At 44.9% G+C, this 23,353-nt stretch overlaps 1 protein-coding gene across 3 annotated transcripts in view; it reads right to left on the bottom strand.

Annotated features, from left to right (window-relative positions):
- The window catches only part of LOC125740242 (cadherin-18-like), a 116,311-nt gene extending 112,659 nt beyond the window's left edge, over window positions 1-3,652 (bottom strand). For 2 of the 3 annotated variants that reach the window (XM_049011135.1, XM_049011134.1), the window contains exon 1: window positions 1,599-1,874. The gene's annotated coding sequence lies outside the window, so the exon portion shown is untranslated. Of the gene's footprint in view, window positions 1-1,598; window positions 1,875-3,441 lie in introns of those variants that run through there. The other variant, XM_049011136.1, reaches the window with a different exon arrangement.
- Window positions 3,653-23,353: the final 19,701 nt, after the last annotated feature.

Genomic DNA, 23,353 nt, shown 5'->3' with positions numbered 1-23,353 from the left:
TCTTTCATTATATTTAACTTGATATATGCACAGTGAATGATTTGATTAATTTTGATGTTGATTTATATGGACACTATTAAGCAAGATGCTTGACTTGTGATTTCAGATTGCATTGCAGTTATTTGCAGCGTAAGACCTCGGGATCCACAGAATGGAATACATAATAGGAATATGATGAATTGCACTTCAAAAGCAGACACTGGCTAAAGCTGTACCATATTCTCTTTGCTGTCAGCTCTGGAACAAATTCACACAGGCAATTTTTTGCAAGAAACTTAGTGTGAGGACTATGAGGCTTCTATGGACAAAACAAAATGACACTACAAAGAAATACAGACATTTTTCAGCTTTAGATAGATATAATTGTTAATAACAAAAACCATAATAATAACATTATTATTATTAATATTATTATTACATCAACAATAATTTTGGGCAAAGGTTTTCTATCACAAGGGAAAAAAGGCAGAAAACCTTGAAATAGTAATCCATTCAAAATGTATTTTTTTTGTATTGATTTGTTTGTTTACCTGTCTGCTTGTTTACTTATATGTTTGTTTGTTTGGTAGTTCATGGTCATTGAGACAGAGAGTCTCCATACAGATAAATGACCTCCCCAGCAAAGTGCAATGGGCATAATCAGCCAATAAGGAATTCTGTTTCCGGAATCATCTCCACTATGAATGCATTGCTGTCATTATCAGTACAATGACTTCCTTCACTGTTGACTCCGTTTCCTCCACTGACTACAAATCATTGGTCTTTTTATTACAGGAAACATGTTGTGCAGAATCTCCGGAGTCGTCCGAAGTAAATTACGACGATACATTCAAAAGGCGATTGCTGTGCATTAAACGCTATAGTCGCTTGCTAGTTTGAGGGTGTAGCGGCGCTTTTCCTCCTGCCCTCAGCTGCGGAGTCCCAACTCTGAGAGTGTCAACAGAAAATCCCTTTGTGCTGCAGAGCGATGGAGTGTGGCAGCAGGCGGGCGGAGGGGTGGGGATCAGGAGTGTGTGTGTGTGTGTATGTGAGAGAGAGAAAGAGAGAGAGAGAGTGAGAGAGAGAGAGATGGGAGTGGGGAGTTGGTTCTGCACTTATTTACTGCAGGCACCACACATACCCACACACACAGACACATACACACACATACAGACACCCCTGCAATCAGCGAGTGATGCTTCTAATCTTCCAGTGAGAACGGAAGAGGCTTTGCTCCAGTCAGATGCATTCCAGAGTAGTGGGATAGCGATGGTCAGGGAAGAACGGGCTGGTCACGCAGAGGAGGTATGCCGTTCACCTCTGCAGACAGCAGTGCCTCCGCTTACGAAAGACCGTGAAGTCGGAGCGTGTGGATGACAGCTGGCTCTGGGCTCCTAATTCACATGCTCAGCCTAAACCGGTGGCCACACTGGCTAGTCACATTCACAGATATCCGTATGCATGTGCAAAATATACAAGCCATCCTGTGACCCCCAAATCCTACGAAACCGACCCAGACGTCAAAAACAAAAGATGAGAAATAAAAGAGAGGAAATGCACAGACATACGCACTGGATTACTTTTACCTGCCCCAGGATAGGGTGCGTTTCACAGCTTACCTGCAGACTTCTAACTTTGAGTGGCTCGGGTTCTGGTTCCGCCAGCAGAGGTGGGTAGCAAGGACCGTGCTGGGGGCGACACCTTAAAGGAGAAATTCCAGAGTGCCCGTCATTCCCGAAGCCCGAGATATGAGCCTCTGTCTTCACATGAATGTCAAGCAAACCGCTCTGTGAAACTGTCCACCAAGTACCTCAGCACAGGCAGTCACAGAGAGAGGACGCACCAGAGCATGCATGCACTAGTCAGCCTCTGATCCCCTCTCTGTTACAACCCCTCTCTCTCTCTCACTCTCTCTCTATCTCTCCCCCCCTCCCCATCCCTCCCCCTCTCTCACATCCCGCTGGTCTTCTCTCTCACTGCTCTAAGCCCTTGACTCCTTCTGCCACTGCTGTATAATCAATCTAGCCTGACGGAGGCTAATAGGGCTCTATTTAACGAACCAATCAATGAAAAGTATTCTCCAGTTCTGGGTCTTTTCTAGCAGAGATATAACTAGGAGTTTTTGGCAAAAGTTCGGGAAAAGAAGGCTTTGCTGTTATCTCATTTTATGCTTCACCAAATGACCCACTTTGGAAATACAAAATGCTTTAAAAAAAAAAAAACATGCTAGTCAGGCACAATTCAGGGGGAAAAAACAGCTGGTCCTTTTCTGTTTGTCAAATGCAACTCGTGAAATCCCATTGCTACTTTATCTGATGAATAGTCAGCCAGATGCTTATCCATAAGCTAAATCACATGACAGGGCTGTATCTGCACATGATGTTGGTACAATTTTCAAACACTCAGTACAAACACAGCTTCTTGTAACTGCTAGACGATTCTCAAGAGCTGTGGTGTCATGAATTGATGACCCGAAAGGTTGAGTCTTGCGCTGGCTCAAAACAAGCCACATCTATTCAGGACTGAAGTGATGATATCATAATTATAGAGGGCCATGCCATGATATCGACTAGGTGTCCATGTTTTCTATTACAGATGGCCTGACGATTGAAATGTGACTGAGAAAGTTAATCTTTATATCGGTGGGTAATATTACAGGTAGCGTCTTGTACAATCATGTTTTTTAGTGGTCATTACATCAGCAAGAATCTGAGAATGAGCCACAGACCAGGAGCACACGACTGAATCTGTGGTTTGTCTGTCCCAAAGAGCAGGGGACAGCACAATCCTTGGAGTCGCACTCAGTCAACCTGACTTACTAATGCGTTTGATATTCACATTAACATTGATTAATGTGTTTGGAAAAAAAAGTGAAATTACAGCTCCCTCTTCTAATATATTATTGCTAGTATTTCTGACTAAATCGTAAATCTTCCAATCATTAAGTTAGAATGGTACTGGGTCCAACGGGTAACAGGGCACAATACAAAAGAACATTCTGGATGGGATGCCAGTCTCCTGCAGGGTCAGTTTAGAGATAGCAATTTACTTAACAGCACACGTCTTTGGACTGCAAGAGAAAGCATCAGACAAAGTCTTAGCCACTTCCCAAAAACAATTGGTATAGTGTTTAATATAGTTTTGCCATTTTTTTTTTTTATCGTGGTCCTGTGACTTCTCCTTGTAGCCCAAGCTCACTGCATTGCACAGCTTCACTGGCAGTGTCTGTCTCAGACGTGCTCTTTGCAGAGTTAATGAATCACAAAGCACCAAAGCCAGAGAGGCTTATTTACGCTTCAGTGATATCTGAACAGACGACCATATTTAAAAAGACAATGACGTTTACATAAACATTTTGCCTTTGACATCTTCTCTATCACGGGCTCTAGTTATTGGAATAAGTACTTAGGGCAGAAAAATCACTTTTCCCCTCCTGCGCGGTATGTTTTAACGACGGCGTACCCGAACGATGGCGTCAGGAACCTTCGATTCGCGTCATCCCGTAGCAGAAGATGTATCGATGGTGGAGTCGAAACTTTTCTCACTTGATCTAAATCTCATAACACGTTTTTCTCTTCTTCCAAATTTCCATATAATTTAACCGTGTTTTCCAATTCAAAGCAATAGCCATAATTCGCGAAAAATGTCACCCCCTATCCATGGTCATGCGTGTCACTTTGCCTATACACGCGCCAGGCTCGCGACACCTGCGTTTGTCTCGGGCTGGACGCGCGTGTGGGACGTAATTAGATTAAATCGCGAATAAACCGAATCCAACCCGAATTACGCTGTCGTTGACAGATTCGGAAGAAAATCGTCCTGTCGTTAGCTCGGCTTGGCTCGCTCGCTTTTTTACGCATTATCTTTACCCATTTAGTAAAACACAATCAATGTATAAACAAAGCAAGGGAGTCATACGTGTTTTTCAAAATCTAAAAATACTGCCAGTTTACCTGAAAAGGCAGACAGCGAGCTCGGGACAGACTACAGAGGATTATTGATCATCTAAAATGCGGGTGTCATTTCTTTTCCAGTTGCAGTAAAATTGATGACATAGGTTTAGAAATGAGATGTGTGTCTGTGTGTGTTTGTGTGTGTGTGTGTGGGGGGGGGGGGGGTAATTTGGAATTTCGAACATTTTATTCATTACAATAATTACCCATCCCCTCCCCCCCCAGCCCCCACCAAAAAACTGGCTCCTTTCCTTCATAAATGACTTTTGCTTTACATAGATGCGTGTGAGGGGGTGGCATGGTGGTGCAGTGGTTAGCACTGCTGCCTCACACCTCTGGGACCCCCCATCCTGGGTTGTTCTCTGCCTCGTGCCCCCTTGCTTCCGGGATAGGCTCCAGACCCCCCGCGACCCTGTAGGATAAGCGGTTTAGAAAATGGATGGATGGATGATGGATGGATGGATGGATGGATGAGTGTGAGGGCCTTCCATTATAAGATTTGCCCGCACTGTGTGGACCCCCTCCCCCAGTATTCACAGTGTGTGTGTGTCATGTGAGAATGCATGTTTACAAACTCCCCTACTATTTCACATACAGTATAGTAACCATTTAAAGTCATCTGGTGGGGGGGCTGTTTTTCCCTTCAGTTTTTAACATTTAATCATGAAGAACTTTTCAGTAGTTTTTGGCTTGCTGCTAGTTTTTGGATTGAGGGGGGGTGTCAAAAGGTGTATGGGGAGCCACGGTGGGGGCAAATGCTGCTAGCATTTGAGGGGCGGTTAGGCTCTTAAAAACAGGCTCCTAGACGTTCCATTAATGTGTGCCGGTAATGTACTGCTCATTTAATAGTTACATTTTACAGTTAGCATTCCGACTTAAATAACAAAAACGACCCGGGCTTTATGGGTAATAATGCTTTTGCTTGTGGTTTCAAGCAGTGCATAAAACAACAGGGACTGCAGCGCAGTGAAATTTTGATTTGCTTAAAGGTCACATCCTAGGCGCTCTGGTTTTTTGTGTTTTTTTTTTATTAGTACCATTTTTTTTAGAGAAATTGCTGGAATAACTCTCTCACTCCCATAAGAATGAAGCAATGGCTGACTCACATCACTGTCATCAGGAAACATATTTTAGCAGCAGTCAGTTCTCTGGCGTCATTTTGCAGATCTGTAATTGCACTGCTTGAAATATTTATGTATTTCTTTGGGCTATTCCACTAGATACACAGATTTGCTCTCATATTGTTCTTACAACAGTATGGGAGCATGACATGTTTACAGAGAAAAGAGAAAATTTAATCCGAGTTGTTTCAGGTGAGGTGAAGTTGCTGGGTAACTATAGTAGTAAAATGAGAGAACGTGTTTGTTTGTATCCAAATGTCTTGGCATAGTTTAAAAAATACAAATAAATGTTCCTAATTTCAAAGTGCCCATCAACCTGCCTTCCAGCTGCCAATCCAGAACATTGCCATGGTGAGCTTGGAGACTTGGAACAAAGTGATATAATTTAAAAACATATAAAGAGACACACGGCTGTTTCTCAATACCAAGAATGCAAAGATTGTAGGTGTCTTCTTGGCAAGGGCAGTCTCGCTAACTTAGCTCTCAGAAACGAACTCTAGGCATAATAAATCATGGGATTTTTTTCATTTTATGAGGATGCAGTCAATGCATCCTTGAAATCTTGGGAAGGGCTACATCTGGGGATTTTTACCGTCCTCTGTATTACTGTTCTTAGTATTGGAACTGGTCTTCGGCAATAGAAGATGACATAAATAGCATAGCAACACAAGTATGGTCAAGTACGCATATGGAGAAACACAAATACTGCATGGGTAAAACATCCAGATGTTGCCAGCTGAGAACGTCTGAAGGGTTTTATCTCTGAGGTCTTTGGTGACCCTTCCACCGTATAAACGTGTTCACAGAACCATGACTCTAAGGGCTAAAACCACTTTATCTATCATAGGATTTTGTGAGAAGTAAGTGCAGATGTCTTCAGACAGTAAAGCGGGTTCCACGTGGACAGTGAGCAGTTCCAGCCACCTTTTGGGTGACACAATATTTACTGAGAGGATTACTGTACAAGATTTGTATGACACAACTTTAATGAAATGTCAGGAAGTACAGGAGTTAAGCTTATCTCTGTAGGTCTACCACCCCCAGAATCACTTAAAAAAATTTGAATGGCAAAACATGAGTACAAAGCTGGACATTGTCATGAAAATCTATCAAGTTTATTATATGATGAAAAGGTTTTTTTCCTTCCCCAGTGATTTACATTTTCAGGATTCTAACTTAAGCTAATAATGTTACCAGGCTGTTTCTATTGTACTAAGACTTGCTCTGTATGATACAGTGAACAAAGTCATGTGACACAGGGATAAGAGGAAAGGAAAACGGATGTACAGAAGGTAAGCAGACATCGAGTTGTGGAAAGGTTACCCAATGGAGTTGAGTTGAACGGAGGAATCTGGGCATGAGAGAATTGAACATGCCAGCCGTACAATGACTGGGAACCCGCCACAGGTATGAAGACCCAACAGTACAACCTGAATAAATGGAGATATAAATCCAAAGAATGTGTTTGGCTGAAGTACAAACTCTGAGTCTCCTAGCTGGCCTGAGCCCAGCAGCGATCAGCATAGGAGGAAACGTTGCCTGTTTTGGGTTAAGCCACCATGTGTTTCTGTTCTCCCTCCTACTCCATGCAGAACGAACAGAAGAAAAGAAAGAATGAATAAATGAATGACCCATTATTCAGCACAAGTACTGAGTGAAACGTCTAAAGCATCTCTTTTAATGATACAAATGACCCTCGGCAGGTTTCAGTACACAAACTGCTGTTTACTTTGCTCATTCAGCAGGAGGTGAGGATTTTTGTGAAACTGTAATCTAACCTTGGTTTTCTTGTGTGGGAAGACAGACTCGCCCCTGGAGGAGTTAAATGTGTGAAAGCCTCGGGAAGACAAAAACAATATGTGCAACAGCACACAGACTGAGTTCTGGTGGCCAAGATGGATACTCCGTGGACCATCCATAGCAGTGGGTTAGGCAGCATCTGGAGCCAAGCGTGCCCCCTCTGGATCATCTCCAGAATATGTCTGCTGGACTGAGATGGTGGTGGATCCTGGCAAGGGCAAGATGGGTTATTGCCCAGAGTGGCAACTTCTCAGGCGGCATAGAATTAGCAAACCGCTGGCGCCAGCCCCCCTACCCCCCAAATCAATAGCGTTTCCGTGGATACCCCCTCCAGTCGAGAACTTTTACCCCCCCCCCCCCTCGTAAAGGGTGAAATTGGGTGTTGTTGTGGGGGAAGGGCAGGGGGAGGTGGGGAGTAGTGGTTGTCATCAAGTCTATAAAGCATTGTCGTGAGTGGACTCTGCAATGAGGATCAGGATAGGATCAGGTGGTCCCCGTCGTACACTTGGAGGTGGACATCCCGGCTTATCTTCCTCATCTGTTTTTATGCTTTATTATTTTTATTGCTTCATACGCTGCGGTTGCAATTGCACTTCCCTTATGCTTCTAAGCAATCAGATTCCAAATTCATCTTCTGTGTGAAATGTGATTTGTTTCCAGGGGATATTTCCCTTCCATGGGTGACCTCATTGTTCCTGTGTATAATTCCCCGACGATGCCCTGGACGGCGTGGGTGAGATGGCCATGTGTGAGGTCACTATCCGCATAATGAGGCCACACAGGATTTCAGCAGGTCTTTACGCCACTGGGCCGGCTTCACATGTTTGATTCCCTGGGCCTTTTGAGTCACGACGCTCAGTGCCTGATTTGTCCTTCACCTCGGAATAATGGGACCATGTTAGAACACCAAACAGTGTCCGACTGTCAAGTGCTTTTTGTTCTGGTGTCAGGAGCCGACAAGCAGACATTTTCTATGCAGATTCCAACTGATCCAGGACCTGTGATTGCACCTGCTGGGTCTTTACTTTTGTTGGTCTGCACTGGGAATTCGAGGCAACTGTTCTGTCTTTGTTTCCCGTCAAAAGGAGCAGAGCTCTGTGACGAACACGGGGCTCCAAAATAAGGGATCCATTTTGATGTCTGGTTTGAATCGGCCAGATTTGAAACTTTACAAACTACAAGTGTAGCTGGTCTGCAGATGTAAGTCAGAAAGCATATTAGTACCTGTGATGTGAAAGAGGGAAAGTTTAACAGTGATATTTATGTTTACTTTAAGTTCTCTGCTGCTGTCCATTGTAATCTTTCCTTCACTTTCATCACAAGACATTTTCTTTTCTGATCTCTTTAAAAATCACCCCACAATTTAATCATAAATGTGTAGTGTGTGAGTACCACGCTTTGATCTGTTCTCATAACTGATTCTCTGGTCCAAGGTTACATTGAATCAGGAGCATATTTCGGGAAGCTGGGGGACACAGAGCAGTCGGCACCGTGCAACGGATGCTTAGAGACAGCAAGCCGAGGACTGTGAGTGTCTGTGCTGTGGGAAGAAATGACGGGGAGGTACTGCTGTGTGGGTAGAGATTTGCACAGACACAGGGAGGGCATGTAGGTACGGAAAGAACACACAAACACAGGAAGAGCATGCAAACACAGGAAGAGCATACAAGCATAGGAAGAACATCCAAAAACAGGAAGAACCGGCAAACAGAAGTAAAACATCCAAACACAGGAAGAACATGCAAACACAGGAAGAACACACAAATGCCTTTTGCACAGGACTGTAGTCAGAATTACGCTGACATGCCTGGACGACCACAGTTCTGCTAATCAGTAATGTGTGAGGTGGAGATGTCAAACGTATGTTTTTAAGAACATTTAAGGAAGATGTTATATTTAACAATTCACAGCTGAATACCTTTTCATTTTACCTTAGAGGATTTTGGCCTGGGTATGACGTTAAATTGCATCCGGCCCTACAAGTAGTCCTCCAACTTGCAGGGAAAAATGTTGGGGGCTAGTAGTGGGATTAGAACTCCAACTACCATAAAACACTTCACGACAGCTCGGTTCAAACTGACGCAGGAGTAGCTCAGCTGCAGCTGCCCATTGGAAGGCTGCGTGTATCATGAAGGGGATGGGGGATTCGGGAGCCTCATCCCTGAAAGAACCGAAACTGTCGAAGAGCTAATTAAGTCAGGCCTGTTGGGACTCAGAGCTGGTGTGGTGTTGAGGCTTCACCCGCTGCATGGCGGCACTTGGGTCCCAGTTTGAGGCGGCCCATCCAGGTAGGCGCATGGAATGTCTTGTCTCTCCAGAAAGATGACCATCTTACTCTGCTTTCAGGGAAGCTTCCGCAGACTGGGGAATGACTGGATCTCTGTAGGTTGGTATACCTTTTTTTGCTCTAGTCGCTCTTATGGCTGCCATGCTCAAGGAGTGGCTGTTGCTGTGGCGGATTGGCTCCTCCCACTGGTGTCTGATGTCACTCCTTTCAATGAGTGTATTATGACACTCAGGCTAAGGCTCTCCTTGGTCTGTTGACTGTTGTGCCTACACTGACTGTGAGAGTGGCTCCATGTTCCATCACTTTGTGAAAAGTCAGGGGCTGTGGGTCACTGGATCCTGGTTCCAACGCCCTGAGCTGCATCGTTGGACTTGGTACTCCAAAGCTGGTGGTGCGGCGAAGGAGATCAATCACATCCTCGTGGGCAGACGCTAGAGGATCCTGCAGAACTGCAGGGTCTACAAAAGTGCCCAATTTGTGAATTCAGACTACAGACTTGTTGTTACTCTGAAGACAGCGTAGATCCAGTAGGCTGCCACCTACTAGGAGAATGAGGCTGGACTTGGTCAGACTCCCAGATCAAGCTGTTTCTGATGAGTTCGCACGCAGACTTGGGTGCGACTGCCGACACAAATGTGATGCAGGAGGCATTCCACAATAAGACCCTGAAGGTCACGAAGGGTTGTGTTGGTGTTGCCGGCACTCCGAGAAGGAGGAGTTTCATCATGCAGGGCACACTGGATATTATCAAGAGGAGTTGCAGCACATGACCCAGGTCACAACTCCGGTGTGTACTGGGAACTGAGGCGGATGGCTGTGAGGACTCTAAGGGCAGATAAGGAGGTGTTTGTTAGGCAAATCCGTGAGCAGGTGACACCCCATCTGTAGTCTAGTGACCCACGTCCTGCTCACAGAGGAACCACTGCATGCATCTGAATCTGCTCCTCAGAGACTTGCAGTCAGGGCGAGTGATGGAGCAGTCCTTACAGATGACACTGCAGCTGTGACCCGCTGGGCCAGCTACTTTGAACAGTTCTTTAAAGCTGATCCTGCAGCTAGGACGTTGGACATCCCTGGGCCCAAAGTTCTTGAGGCTGATCCTCCAATCAGCTGTGATCCACCCAATCTCACTGAGATTGCACAGGTGATGAATCAGCTGGGGGTAAGGAAGGCCAGAGAGATCTGTGGTATCTGGGGTGAACCTCACCAGGCTGGTGGGAAGGCTGTCCTCCTGGCATTGCGGAAAACCTTCTTGAGAGTCAGGCGTCATCCCAGTTGACTGGAAAATGAGACTTCTTGTCCCTATCTGGAAAGGGAAGGGTGATCACCTGAATTACGGCAACTACAGGGGGATAACACTGCTCTAAGTGCTGGGTAAGGTCCTTGCTAGGGTCATCCTTAAAAGGATCCATGATCACTTGCTCGCCTACCAACGATTGAATCAGCATGTTTTTTCGCCTAAGAAGTCTACCTTTGACCATATCCTGGCATTGAGGGTTCTCATCAGACACAAGCACGAATATCGGCAGAGGTTCTTTGCAGCCTTAGTCATTTTTCGTAAAGCGTTGGACTCCCCCCAAAGTTGCTGGATGTCATGGCCAGCCTGTACACTGGTACTGTGAGTGTTGTGCAGGGTATAGGGAGAACCTGGGGTTCGGCAGGGGATTGTTCTTGTTTATACTATATTCAGTTCCTGTATGGACTAGGTGTTGGGCAGGGCTTTGGGGTCCAGCAGTTGTGGGGCATCTGTTAGTGAAGTAAGAGTTTCTGATCTTGACTTTGCCGATGATGCTGTGATCTTCATGCAGTGAATGGAGGCTCTGATCAGGGCTCTCAAGAGATTCAGGAGGAGTGTCTCAGATAAAAACAAAGATCCAGGCCTTTAATCCTCTGGAATGCTGACTAAATCCATAATCTGTCCATTGTCAGAAGTATTAAAGTTCTTAAATTTAGGTGAAATCTGCAAAAAAGTGAACCATGTCACCTTTCTTTGTTTTACCTGCATCGTGGGCGTGTAGTGCCGCCCTCACCTGAAGATCGCTGTTCGCATTATAAATAGCCGCATTTCCGCGTTTTCAAATAGCTTTCGCATGGTAATTTGATGAACAACACAATGGTGAAATTCGATCCAAATACATCCCCATCTGGGGGGGGGGGGGTGGCCAGGTGTGAATGGCTCATTCATACACATGTAAGTTGTTACTGTACATATTCAATGAAAGGAGCCCAGAAATAATGACATTAGTTAGGTTTTTCTTATTTATCCAACTGAACTATTTCATTTAGTCATCTTCATGTAGTCCAGACTTTGGTGATCAGATATCCGGGATCAAAACAAACTGCCACCATTGCTTACTATGTACTTTTATAATGTTACTGCAAGTGTTCCGAACTGCATTTCGCAATGTCTATTCTTTGATGTCAAATTACAAACTTTACATAAATCTGACATATTTACAGTACAAAGTACACTAAGATTAAGATGAGTTTAATGCCAAAACAAATATATAAGAAATAATTTATTTGCCCTGAATTAAGTTTATGATATTGAATGAAATGTGTGACCATGCCCCAGTCAGTGAAAGTGTGTTGCCTGCCCCGAGACCCCAGAGGGTTAATTACTTCTTAGGCATAGCCATCAGTAGTGTGTCTGTCTGCGGGGAGAATGTCGAGCTCATCATGAGATTCACGTCTTAGTCTTTAGAGACCTGGTGCTCCCTGTCTTGCTGTATGGCTGTGAGACATTGGTGCTATTCAGTGAGCTGAGATAAAGACTGGACTCCTTCAGTACTGTGTCTCTTCGGAGAATTCTTGGGCACCGTTGGTTTGACTTTGTGTTGAGCGAGCGGTTGCTAGAGGAGTCCCGAATGAGGCACGTTACCAGCGCGTTGTGCATTGTGATATGAGGCATTTTCCTGACGCTGATCCAGCTAACAGGATCCTCATTGCCGAGGACTCAAGTGGCTGGACCAGGCCGAGGAGATGCTTACGTAACGCCTGGCTGTGCCAGATGGATGGCCATTTCCGTAGGGATGGATTTGAATGGTGTGTCAGCCTGGGGGTTGCCAGCCAGGATCCCGAGGCATTTCATCATGTGCTGGATGTGGTAACACGATGCATCCGTGCATGCTCCCCAACCTGATCTGATCTGGCCTGACTTAAACTTGGTCAGAATGTTAATATTTATGTTTTAAATAATATTCACCAATGATGTTGTATGTTTCTAAATCTGTGTTTGTGTCTACTGAGAAATTGTCCTTCATTTGTTGTATTGGTTGTGCTAATGTGAAGGAATGCTAATTCTTTTACAGTATAAAAATAGAAACCTAAAGACAAATGTAATTTGATCAGATACAAAAACTGGATCCATAAAAGTGCAAAATCCATAAAAGGTGTATTTGCCTATGTTGTCTCTTAGCTAAGAGCCTGCCCAGTGATTTTTAATTTATAGTAACCAAAAGCTTTCAAAATATGCGCTTATCAAAAGACCCATGGATTTTTCATGTAACAACAACAATGAACTTCCACAACAGGCTGGGTTTTAAAAACGATATTCGACATGACGATCATGTGGAACCGCGACGAAGCCGGAACGATCGTCCGCCGTCCAAAAGACGAGCGGGATGTAATGAGCCTCGTCTGAGTGACTGAAGTGGCCGATATCTCAATTGGCCGGCGACTGTTGCCATGGGCACAGGCACCGCGGTACCTGGCTAAGGCAGGCAAATGGAGGGAGTTTATTAATGTTAATTCCCCGTGCTTTACCCAAAGACAACGGCAGACTGGAGGTCCTGCCTGTCGCCTGGCAGCGATGTCACTGCTGTGTCATAACACACCGAGCAATTTAACGCTCAGGATGAGTCCATCCAAATTCACATGCTACCAGCGACAAATGTGTACGAGGTCCTAGCACTTAGGTTTGGGTTTTAGGTACCGTTTATTTCTGCATACTGTGTTCTACTGCGCGGGCAGGAGAAACGGTTCCAGTCCAGATGGTTGGGACAGTATATGGAAATAGTGGAAATAGCTAGTTTCATCTTAAGCAATATCAGCATTTTCCTGCCCCTCCAAAAATGTTACATTATTATTATTATTGTTGTTTTCGTTGCTGTTGTTGTTGCTGTCAGCTGGTATAACCTCACAGCTGTCTTTAATGATGGGGGATGACATTTTGGGGTGTGCATGTTTCCCGTCGATGCAGGTAGGTCACCGTGTTGAAGGTGCTCGGTTCAGGAGGATAATGAGACATGCCGAAGGGGTCTGGAGACACAGGAGTTGGTAAAGGGGTGGAAAACATGCTGGAAAGATACGCTTTTTTGTTTGTTTGTTATTATTATCTCAAATAGAATTTCTCTACAAAATGTTTCTCAGCCTTATGATGACCGGGGACTGACATATGTTGTGCTGTAATTTCACAGACCTATTAGAATTGTCAGCTTGGGGGTGAGTGTACAGTATGTGGCGGTGGTGGACGGGTGTGACATAAGGTGTGTGAGAAAGGCATGACTTGTAAATATATACTTTCATTTCAGAAATCAACCAACCCCTCCCCCAACCCCCCCCCAGTGTTCTGTGTACACTGACCACAGGGTGGTAGTTGAGAACCTCTGCTCTATGATATTCTCTGACCTCAGCGTTGAGTAGGTGGTTGTTACTGGAAACACAACATCAAACGGGTGACCTGTGCAGGGATGTTGATCCAGTCGCGGGGAGCCCAGGATGTGACGCAGGTCGCACCCTATAGAGGGCGCCGGATCCTCTCACATTCCCTGGCACCCGTGGTCATATGCTGAAGGCAATTTAGAGGCATCAGTTCACCTGGAACAGCAGCCGTGTTTGGATTGTCTTTCGCTTCCACAGGTATTATCGGATATAAGCATGCTGATTACTTTGGGGGCTACAGATCCAGCAGCCTCAAGAAAAACACCTGATTAATATCTGAGAGAAAGAGGGAGGAAGACGACTCAACCACTGCTGGCAACAGAGTGCATTTTTACGTTTGAGTTTTGGCTTCTAGTGTTTGTTCTCTTTTCTCCTTTTGTGCCGATTTTCCTCTTGAAAGCCCCCTAAGTTCCCTGCATTGCTTGTCAGTACGTTATGTCCTTTAACCGTAATGACGGCCATTCAGGGAACAAAACACACGTCTGAAACTGATTCCGTCTAGCATGAAAACATTGTCGTTTCAGGCTGGATTATGATCATTACACCTTCACAGAGCACATAACAGCAGTCATTTAAAGGGGGAGGGGCAAACACAGGGGCTACTTACATTAGTAGAGGTTTAAGTCGGGATTTTAAGTAAACAAATAAGTAACCAAATGAATGTGAGTACTGTATTGCAGAAAGGGAATTTGCTAAAGATCAACTTGTTTTGTTAACAAATCTCGGCACTGCTGGAGAAAAATGAATCATTAGAAAAATGTTACTCTTCTAAACAACCTGTCAAAATACTTTATGACCGCTAATTTACTACCACCGTAAGAAGGACTACACTATGCACCCTGATTCAATATGGTACTCAGTACTCAAGAGTAAGAAATGGGTGTTGACTGGATACAGTACTGGGCAAAAGTCTAAGGCAGTCAAAGGAAATGATATTTAATTAAACTTCATGTTGGTGTAAAACTATGACATTGTGTCTGTCAAAGGGTGTCAGCTCAGCCACTTCAAAGCATCCTATTATTTCCAGCAACCATTCAACATACCCAAGTGTTTTTCGAGTCGACCACTAGCACGTCACGTTTTGATAATAAGTACTTCATTTAAGCTGGTGGTGAAATGTAACAAATACATGGAATGGCTGCGATGCCCCTGAGGAGAGGTTTGGGAAGCGAGGTGGTCTTCATCTAACCGACCAGCAACCTTTTGGAGAACAGAGAAAATTCCTTTGAGTTTGTATTGTGTTACTGTTCATTTGCATACTTTCTAATGTTAAATTGTGTGTGGTTTTTTTTATTTTTTTTATTTCTAAGCGAAGGTACACTTACTACCCAGGTAAATAGCCTTAAGCATTTCCTTTGACTGCCTGAGACTTTGCACAGTACTGTAATACCTGTAATCTGTGGCCTGAGCAGCTTCATGCTGTTAAGTGTAGTCAAAGTAATGAACTATTCTTGGATGCAAGGTATATGCCACAGAGGTATGGCTCTGAGTTAAACGGTCCCTGCAAAACTTGATTTGCTGCATGCAATCTCACCGTCACTGAGACACACCTTTGTTTTATGTATATTGTTAAATCTACCCCCAATTTGCACCCATTTTATTCATCTTCTCTTCCCTGACTATCCTCAGCCTTGTGTATTTTGTAAAGAAGAGGGAGACTTCCCCACTCTGCCCTCTTTTTGTTGTCGATGGGGTGGGGGTGAACTTCCCCCTGCTGATTTCCCGTAGGTGCCCGTACTTTATTATGTAGCTAACAGAGCTTGATTTGCTAGCGGTCAGTGACACGATACAGATTTGAACCTTATCCTGGGTCTGTTTGAGTTTGGGAACACAGCAATCCCTCCCATAAAAACAAGCTCTTAATAGTAATCTGTCCATCCATCTTCAAACTAGTTAGGCAGTACAGGGTTGCGGTAGCTGCCCTGCAGCCTACCCCAGGCAGATGAGGGCTTGGGGAGCCCGCTGGACAGAGTGCCAGTCCATCACAGGGCGCAGGCAGTCACTCACACACACTGTGGGAAATTTTGCAGCGCCAATTAGTCTGAGAGACCAAACCAGAGATACCCAGAGGAAATCTGTGTAACACGGGGAGAACATGCAAGCTCTACACACACAGAGGGTGTGGGATTTGTACTCCCAAGCCTTGGAGACATGGATCTGCAATGCCATCTGCTGAGCCTCTGTGCCACCCACATTATATGAATGATAATAGTAATAATAATAATGATAAGCGTTTGCTTAGATAGATGGACGTGACAGGCATGGTGGGAGAAGGAGGTGGTAGAGGTGAATTTGGATAAAACAGACAAGAGATAGAACCATCCCAGTATGGCCTAGTGTAGCACTATGGTGGGATGATCCAGCAACTAAAGGTGCCTCAGGATAGAGTGTCATGGACAGGGTGTGCATGGTTGCTAACGATGGACCTCAGCTTGGCTAACAATCTCTCTTCAGCCTCAACCTCATGGAGCCCGATTTGATCTCCTGCATGGAGTTGGCCTAGCTTGTTGAACTCCTCCAGCAGACCACAGTGTAGTAGTAGGAGCTAAATATATTTATGGGTCAGAAATCTTAAGATGATTGGGGGGGGGGCTGGTGGTTGACATTTCTAGAACATACAGGAGGCTGATATTGATATATTACCAGCAAAAGGCTCAAAAGGTTGTAGATAATGGTAGCATCCAAGTTTTGGAGGCCAATGTGATTATTATTTGCTACTTGAGATTTTACCTGGCCAGTGTACCAGATTAAATAGCTTGTGAATATGCGACATACGTCAAGTCTCCTGTCATGGTCAAGTTTAACGGTGAGCCTCACCGAGAAAACACAGACTGAAGATGGATGGATGGATGAAAGTCAAGAGTGATTTATTTCCATTGAATGCTCTTTGCGCAAAGTGCTCACATTGTCCTGAAGTCATTGATACTTTGTCATGAATATATTACTTCCCGTTCTTCCATTTCCACATTTTAGAAGCATGTTAAGGTTCATGTTTCCCATGTTCGGCCAACATGATAGACCATGTAAACATATATGAGAACTGAGATTGTGTTCTCCTAACATGGGATAGTTCTGGTCAGAGTGTGGTCATGATTTCACAGCAGAGGTGATTTTCGGATTTGACTCCCCCTCCCCCTACCCTTGCGTCTATAACGATAAAATTAACCAGGTACGACTATAAAATTTGTAGGAAATGTATACGATAATATGGAACAAATCATTTTGCAGGGTGCTTGAGACCGAAACTGTTGGTTGTCCCCCTAAAAGGCGTCTAGAATTCCATCTGTTTCACAGTCTTCAGTTTTGTCTCTGCATTTTCAACAAAACACATTTTATGTACAAAGATCACATGTGCTTCTTGCCCACATACACCTTCGTCCTGCTTCCCCAAAGCAGTTTGTGTTTTTGCTCCCTCCCAGCTCCCTGCCAGACAGTTCACATTTTTGCTCCCTCCCAGCTCCCTGCCAGACAGTTCACAATTTTGCTCCCTCCCAGCTCCCTGCCAGACAGTTCACATTTTTACTCCCGCCCAGCTCCCTGCCAGACAGTTCACAATTTTGCTCCCTCCCAGGTCCCTGCCAGACAGTTCACATTTTTGCTCCCTCCCAGGTCCCTGCCAGACAGTTCACATTTTTACTCCCTCCAAGCTCCTGGCAGAAGCAAAAACATGGACTGTCTATGAGTCCCTGAAGACCGGGTTGGGAAACACTGCCCCAAAGTACAGATCTCACCTGACCCGCATGTCACATAAACAACCTGGAATATATATTGCTCTGTTTCCCAGGCTCTCCTTTCCAAGTCTTACACAAGCTGCGAGCTTCTCTGTTGTTTCTTTTGTCAAAGCCCTGTTACACAGTTTGTTTACCTAGCTCTGTTGCTGTTTGTGTCTGTCATTATTGCTTTTCCCACCTGAATACTCAGTAAACCTCCAAACATTTGCACCCGTTCTCTGTGCCTGCAAATTCTCCACTTTGTGACAGTAGTTTTCTGATTTCAAGGTTTGTTCTTTATTTACAGTTTTACTCTGTGGCTGGTGATTCTCTTCAAAGTGACCCGCAGATCGACAAGTAATATGCATTAACCCACCGGGAGCAGAAACACAGGCTCACAATCAGTACAAACAGTGAGACGTTTACAAGGCTGCTAGATGTAAGAAAATTAATCTTGTACAGAATGGAAAACAGCAGCTGAATGTGCGCGCAGAGATGAAAACTGATTAGCAGCATGTGGAATGTAGCCTGGATGCAGTTAAATGTTCAAGGATACAAGGAGTCTGGACAGCCTTTAAGAGAAAGAGTGGTGACCCTAATTAAATGGCAAACAAGACACAGCCGATAACATAGGCAGCAATGCGAAATGAGCTTTGAGTCAAGCAGGATGCACGTCCAAGACAAATAATGCCTTTAGGATCTCCTATAACCATCAGAATACAGATGACAAACAAATAAACGAATAAAAAATAAACAAAGAAATAAACACAAAAAATACAATTGAATTGTATTTGCAGTTCTTCCTCCTCCAAACCAGAAAGATTATGCTCTGGTGCTTGTGTGTGTGTGTCTGTGTGTGTGTGTGTGTGCGTGTGTTTGTAGTTTAAGTATCTCGGGGTCTTGTTCACGAGTGAGGGAAGGATGGAGCGGGAGATCGACAGGCGGATCGGTGAGGTGTCAGCAGTGATAGGGGCGCTGCATCGGTCTGTCATGGTGAAGAGAGAGTTGAGCCAAAAGGCAAAGCTCTCGATTTATCAGTCGATCTACGTTCCTACCCTCACCTATGGTCATGGACTGTGGGTAGTGACCGAAAGAACGAGATCGCAAGTGCAAGTGGCCGAATTGAGTTTCCTCCGCAGGGTGGCTGGGCTCTCCCTTAGAGATAGGGTGAGGAGCTCAGTCATTCGGGAGGGACTCAGAGTAGAGCCGCTGCTCCTCCGCATCGAGAGGAGCCAGATGAGGTGGCTTGGGCATCTGCTTAGATGCCTCCCTGATGAGGTGTTCCGGGCATGTTCCACGGGGAGGAGGTCCCGGGGAAGACCCAGGACACTCTGGAGGGACTATATCTCTCGGCTGGCCTGGGAACGCCTCGGGATTCCCCCGGGGGAGCTGGATGTAATAGCTGGGGAGAGGGAAGTCTGGGTTTCCCTGCTGAGACTGCTGCCCCCGCAACCCGACCTCGGATCAAGCGGGAGATGATGGATGGATGGATGGACTTATAGTTAAGGTTAGGGCTGGGTAGGGCTTAAGCTTGCCATGTTGAGATTAAGTTTTCTAGTTTTGTTAGACAAACACCCTGTTATATGAAGGAGAGGGGGCGCATGTCAGTCCTGGGGGTGCAGAATCAGGTGACCAGTCAATTTAATCAGTATCCTGTTCTCTCTTCCCAGCCATTACACCGACAACGTTTCCACTCCTTAGTCCCGGTAACCATGCCCACATCATGTTTCCTGAGCCTTCAGCTGTGGCCCTTCTGTGAACCTGGACCCATTCTGCTTTGTGGTCTTTCTCATTCCCGTGCGCTTGCACCAAAATGGTTATCAGTCTTTTTATTTATACAGTAGTCATAAACGGCATCGCTCGCCATTCCTCCTCATAGCTGGAAATATGGAAACAGCACAGAGGCCTCCAAACGCCGCTCAGAAACGCCGCTCGGAGAGAGCGGGCCAATGGGAGACGTCACGCGTTACGATTGGTCTGTGCCCTGAGAACTTTATTTGTGACGATATGATTGGATTAGCCCGTGCCGTGCGCCTCATCTTTAAAGTGAGTGCCCCAACCTCTCGGGCAGAGACCGGCGAAGCTCTTCATCACTGCCTGTTGCAAGTTTCAAGGGAGGACAACTCTAAATATTGCAGTTCAAGGAACTTGCCTCATTGTGAGAGAGCAGCGGTGGCCTCAGGACATTAATAAGATAATACATCACTGCTAAACTGTGCCTCTGACATTGTTTTGCAGGCCGGCTGGAGGCTGGTGACACTCCATCCCCGTCTTTCAGGGCTATGCGGCATGAAAAAGCCCTAATCTCTGTTCTGCACCAATTCCCCCATGTGGAAGAGTGGCCCATAGCCACCAAGGATGGATACTGCTTCATTACAGGCCCTGGTACCTTCTGGCCATCAATGAGGCCCCAGTGCCTCACCTGAGGGTTGTGCTGTGGATTTATTTGCCTGCACATCGGTGACCAGGTCAGGAGAAACACAGAAAACCTGATTAATTTTTTTTGTCTGGGAGCTAAAAGGAAGAAAAAAAAACAGAATAATAAAAAATTAAACAGCGCCGTGCAGCACACTGAGCACATCGCCAGTGGAATTGTTTGTTTGGCTTCAAAATCAGAGCGCGGCTGCTTTTGTTTAGTTACTGACAAAAAGGTGAAGTAACCCGCAGCTTTCAGAGATGCGCGGCTGCTTGGGACCGGCGGCGCTGGAAAGTTCCAGTGAATTCCAAAGATGAGTCACGTCTTTCCTGTTCTAACCGGGAAACACAATCGATCGACGTCTTCCATGCATCAAGCATCCATTTTGTTTGCCAAATTAAGTCCTGTGGGTCTGACTAAATGATAGGGGTCTGCGATTCCTAGGGGGACACCATGCCACATACAAGAATAAGGGGAGCAGACATGATGTCTTCCACTGCTTCCTTTGTGCAATGTGTGGCTGGATGGATGGATGGATGGATGGATATTGGCTATATATATATATCTGAAATAGCATCACTTCCAAAGAATGGGCTCTTCTAGAACTTTCTCATTCCCATTAATTCTGCATTCTCCTTTCACCAGCTCAAGGTGATCACTTCAGTTCCTCTGGTAAATGCCTCCTGTTCAGTGTTCAGTCTCTCTCAGCCTTGTTTGTCTCGTAATGATCACTGATTGAAGGGCAAAAATTAAATCTCAAAGTACGAGTATTTAATTATATCCCAGAGAAACGTTGCCGGCCAGACATAAATTCATTAACTCTCTCAATGTAAGACTGTTCTCCCCTCCCCCCCCCCCTCATAATGGAGCCACAGGAAGAAATCATACGGAGAGAAACAAACAACTGAACAGCAAGCAAATCTTTCTTATTGGTTTGATTACTTTCATGTGAATTAGCTAAAGAAGGGATGTTTTGATTTCCCAAGGAATGTAATAGTATTGTAGTTTTTCATATTCAGATTAGGAAACCTTCAGATACAACACAAATAAAGAATTATGAGTGCCCATTTAAAGATGTTTAAGAAAGTGTCTATCTATCTATCTATCTATCTATCTATCTATCTATCTATCTATCTATCTATCTATCTATCTATCTATTATTATTATTATTATTATTATTATTATTATTGTAATAAATGTGTTACTGTAACTCTACCACATGATCTTGTACTGTTTAAGTGCCATTTTAAAAAACTGTCAAACTTCATACTGTAAGTCCTGACTCATAGAACAGACATATTAACCTAAGTTTATTAACAAATCTAATCAAACAGCAATGTATGAAGACACGGTACACAGGCTTATTTTGATATCACAGTAGTCTCTCCATTGCTGGTCCTTTTAGTTAAATTCGGGTCCAAGCTTTCAGTTCAGCTAAGCTCTTAAGTAATTAGCCTTAATTGAGCTGTTGGCCAAATCAATCTGATAATTTAAACTGTATTGCACAGAACACTTTTATTAAGGAGGCTGTAATTTCCAGTAGTGTTTTCAGCAGTGTTATAATTGAACTATTGAGTAAGTAAGGGGTTGATTAAGTAAGTTCAATACTAATTTATTGTTTAACAAAAGACTGAGTAAATTGGACATACACTATTTTATTAAAAAACCTTCTTCGCTTCTACATTTTTATTAATTAATGTAATGACCACAGATCGTTACATTTCAAGGACAGAAAACGGAAAACATACAGACACAGAGATTGTCATTTAGCTATTTCTCTGGTAATGCAAAAAATATAACTCATTACATCAAATCCACCATGCAGTCACAGATAATTAATCAGGCTTCCAAGTGGAACAAAAAAGTCTGCATTCACAGGGCAAGCTAATGCTCATGCATGGTGGAGCTTCTTTGCTGCATAGTCTTCTGTAAACCCTGTATGCAGCCTTTAATTAGAATACTTACGATGCATATTGCGCAATCCTGACGGGATTGAATTCCGTTGCATCATTACTGGTGTTATCTTCCGTGTGGCGGGCCTCCCCCATGCATCTAGTCGCATATCTTTGTCTTTTTACTGTAGCTTAGTTACTCATAATGACTAGTAATTTGCATCTTAGCTAGTCGCATCTTCAGTGTAAGGTCTCCAGCATGGACTTTAATGACTCAGTCCTGGTGGGATGTTGGAGAGTGAGGGGAGGCGATTCCACGTGCTGAGACCTTTGAGTTGCGATGGAGTCCTCCAAGCGCTCGCCACGCGCTGACTTCGCCGCTCTTTCTCTCCGCGCCTAGCGCTGCCCCAGAGTGTTCGCATGTTGGAGGACGGCAGCATCGCCGCTAATGACTTTCTGGCTGACTCCCAGCTATCTGTTTTGCGTGAGAGCATTACAAAAACCATGCAGTGGGTGCTCCCTCACTCTGGAGAATGACTTTCGATCCACTCGCTCAGCTCATAGCTCGGGCTTAATTAGACGTCAAGCTGTTCTCCCTTAGGCGCGTCGTCGTTTATTTTATCCACCCACTATTTAAAGAAACGGGGAGGTTTGTTGCCCTAATAACGCACGGCGAGATGATATTCCCAGGATCACCACTTCTGGGGGGGACGTGTGAGGTGCCCCATCCTACCTGTCGCCCTTCCGTCGCCTCCTCTGTTCAGACTGAGCAGAATCTACGTGAGTCTGCTTCCTGTCACTTCACCACTCACAATGTTCCATCTAAAGACACCTCTGCGCAGATCTTCCACATCACCCTCTAAACTCTCCTCCGGATTCCTCGTTTTCCGGTAGCTCCCGGCTGGTCGAGCGGATAAAAGCGAGCCCTGAAATTCACCTCGGAGCAGGAGGATTTCCTGGACAACACTGGTATTGATGTAATAAAACCTCACTGTCACCGAGAGGCTGGCGTCTTCCACCTGTGGTATTTTTAGGCTGCAAACTGTGCTGGAGGAGTGTGGGTGACACGGGATATTTCTGCTGTATCTGTGTATATTTGTGTTACTTCATGCCAATGTGTCGAACTAGGTTCTGAAAAAGGAAGAGTCGTTATTGTTCAGTTTTCGACTTGGTTTCCTAATAAAAAGAGGATAATGTGAAAGAAAACATAAACGTAAAGTAGCCCAGAGTAAATATGAAAAAAATGCTGTGGTGGGTTTCGGGGCGAGGGGGGGGGGGTGTCGGGGGGTATTAGCATAGCGGGCAGCTGGCCATTAGCACAGACAAGCAGTATTGCTGTCTGTGTCTCAGGCTGAGAAGTGGCCACAAGACATCTTTATGCATGAAGCAGTGAGGAACAAGCAGCCTGACTACTGATCAGGCTGGTTCCTGATGCTACCAAACACCTGCAGAGGGTCTGCTGGAGGGGTGGTGTCAGGGGCCGCACAGACAGAGAGACATACACACAGGATAGACAGACAGACATACAGACAG

Source organism: Brienomyrus brachyistius, chromosome 4 (genome assembly GCF_023856365.1).
Source record: "Brienomyrus brachyistius isolate T26 chromosome 4, BBRACH_0.4, whole genome shotgun sequence".
Classification (NCBI taxonomy): Eukaryota; Metazoa; Chordata; class Actinopteri; order Osteoglossiformes; family Mormyridae; genus Brienomyrus; species Brienomyrus brachyistius.
This window is presented reverse-complemented; position numbering and strand designations above follow the sequence as displayed.